At 37.5% G+C, this 2,556-nt stretch overlaps 1 non-coding gene across 1 annotated transcript; it reads right to left on the reverse strand.

Annotated features, from left to right (window-relative positions):
• Positions 1-1,173: 1,173 nt before the first annotated feature.
• Positions 1,174-1,304, reverse strand: LOC124969653 (small nucleolar RNA SNORA70). Its single transcript, XR_007106021.1, has one exon. It is a non-coding gene; the product is annotated as a small nucleolar RNA SNORA70 (small nucleolar RNA).
• Positions 1,305-2,556: the final 1,252 nt, after the last annotated feature.

The following is a 2,556-nucleotide window of genomic DNA, read 5'->3' on the forward strand; positions in this document are numbered from 1 at the left end:
ATTTATTTGTAATAAATAACTTGTTTATTAAGTATTATTATCTAACATATAGGGATTATAATTCAATGAGTGTTTTTTCATGCATCATCCCACTTAGTTTTTAAATCAACATTGTGATTTAAATAATAAAGCCCAAATCGTGAGGGCAGAGAATGGAAGAGTCGAAGTACCTTAAAGATCAGATAGTCAAAACTATTTCAATAATTAGACTTATGGTCAGTTATAAATCTATATGTAGATGGGACACCATGGATTATTTATTGATAATGATAGAAAAGATGAGTATGTCGTCTATTCAAAATTTAAGTTTTCGGTAGTTATACCGACATTAGGAGAAAATATAGTTTAATTATACATAAGCATATAGTCATAGATCTTGTACTTTTAAGTCTTACCTTCTAATATAATAATATAACAGTGACTCTTAGCTTCGATTCATTTTATAAATGTTCTTCCACAGAAACTAGTAGGCCAATAGTTTAAACTTTACAATATTCAGATGCAAAGCACCATAGATTAGGTATCTTCCTGTTGTATATGTCTCATTCTTAAAATATTAAGTTTTCAGTAGTTATGCCAACATCAGGGGAAAATTAGTTCAATTGATTTTATTTGTGTGCAAGTGCACAGTCATAGATCTTATATATAATGTCTACTAGATGCTAGGTATTCTCCAGGTATTAGGGACATGACTGTGACTGTGTGTGTGTGTGTGTGTGTGTGTGTGTGTGTGTGTGTGTCTGGGAGAGAGACAGAGAGAGAGATGGAGGATTTATTGGTGAGCATTATTAAGGAGTGGACAACACAGTGGATGTCCTCAGGAGTGCAGGGTCTGCTGCTTGTCTATAGGACCTTGACTGGGGACATGAGCTATCAGAAATGAACCTCTTTTCAGTCACGGTGTCTTCAACTTCATCTGTGATGAACATGGTAAAACTTCACTTCATTGAGAGGTGGATGTTCTGGTGGCCAGGGAACTTGAACTGGGCCCTGCATTGGACCTTAATCACATTGTGCTCCTTGTTCTGCAGGTTGGTGCAGATGGACATGATGACTTGGCCATTATGATTCCTAGCCACCATGCCCTAAGCCTCCCAAAGGTCATCCACATGTTTTTCTTGGGCCTATATTGGGGACAGCAGGAGATCAGAGACATGAACATTCACTGGAGTGCACTGTCTCCAAGGTTCCTTAGGGGAACCTATACAAAAAATGGGCTGCATACACTACCAAGGAGGTTGCTGTTTGTAACCATTGCACACTGAACTCCCAAGAGTAAAGAAACTCAGTTTAATCAGCCTCAGAGACATGACTTTTTTTTTTTAGATTATCACAATCATTAAACTAATATCTTTAAACAGAAGATTATAATAAGTAAAATATATATTTGTATGTATGTATATATTTATAGTAAGCTAGTAATAAGTGCTAACCACAAAACTAAAGCATGTTTCAGAAACATCTTTTGTTGTACAGAATCTAAAAATCTACAGAGACATAACAGAAGACTTGAATACATGGAAAATTCACTCTATTTTTGGATGCTGTGATAAACTGCATTTTTCAGAATGACCAAACAATATTTTTCATCTCTTTCAATGATGCTTTAAAACTCCTGCTTTTAAAAAGCAAAAACTTTAGCTGGGTGCTGTGGGGCGTACCTATAATTTTAGTTACTTGGAAAGTTGAGTCAAGGGGATTGCATGTTTGAGGTCAGCCTGAAACTTAGCAAGACCTTGCCTCAAAATAAATACCAAAAAAAGCTGAGATGTAGCTCAGTGGTAGAGCACCCCCGGGTTAAAGACCCAGTATACACACACACACACACACACACACACACACACACACAAAGTAAACTTTGTTCCTTAGCCTTTAATCTGCATGTGCTTGTGACTATGGCAGAAGTGACACTATATGATTTCAGAGGCAAGATCTCTAAAGGCAATGTAGCTTCTACCTGGTTTTCTTGGAACCTAGACTCCATGCTGAGAGTTCAAACAGCCTGTGAAGCAGCTCAGGCCAATTTTAACTCAAGGCAAATTTCAGGACAGCATTGTTTTCCTATTATATCTCTCTCTCCTTTCCTCCCTCTCCTTCTGTTCTAGCTTAATTGCACATTTTCACATTTTTTATAGGAAAACTGTCTTCTAAAAAAAAAAAACTGGAAAATGTTAACTAGCTGCCATTCATTTATCATATTTAGCTATTGTTTTAGTTTGGGTTTTCTCCCCCTTCCAGTTTCCTGACTCTCTACTTTGCCTTGGTGGCATCTTGATCCGGTTTCCAAAATCATGCCTCACAACCTTGAGTGTCTACTCTATAGTTCTCTGGTGCCCAGAAACAGTTTCAGTAGGAAACTGTGGTGGAAGTATGCTCTTGGTTCTGGCCAAGGTTCAAGTGACAGTTGCCCAGAGGATCAATTTTCAGTGTTCTGAGAGAGAGACCCCTAAAGACCCTGGATCAAACTGCTGCTTCAGTCTTCCCAGAGATTTCTACAAACACCCAGTTCTTTACACTAATCTATGTTCTGTTTAAACTACCTTGAGTTATTTCTGA

This window comes from Sciurus carolinensis, chromosome 17 (genome assembly GCF_902686445.1).
Source record: "Sciurus carolinensis chromosome 17, mSciCar1.2, whole genome shotgun sequence".
NCBI lineage: Eukaryota > Metazoa > Chordata > Mammalia > Rodentia > Sciuridae > Sciurus > Sciurus carolinensis.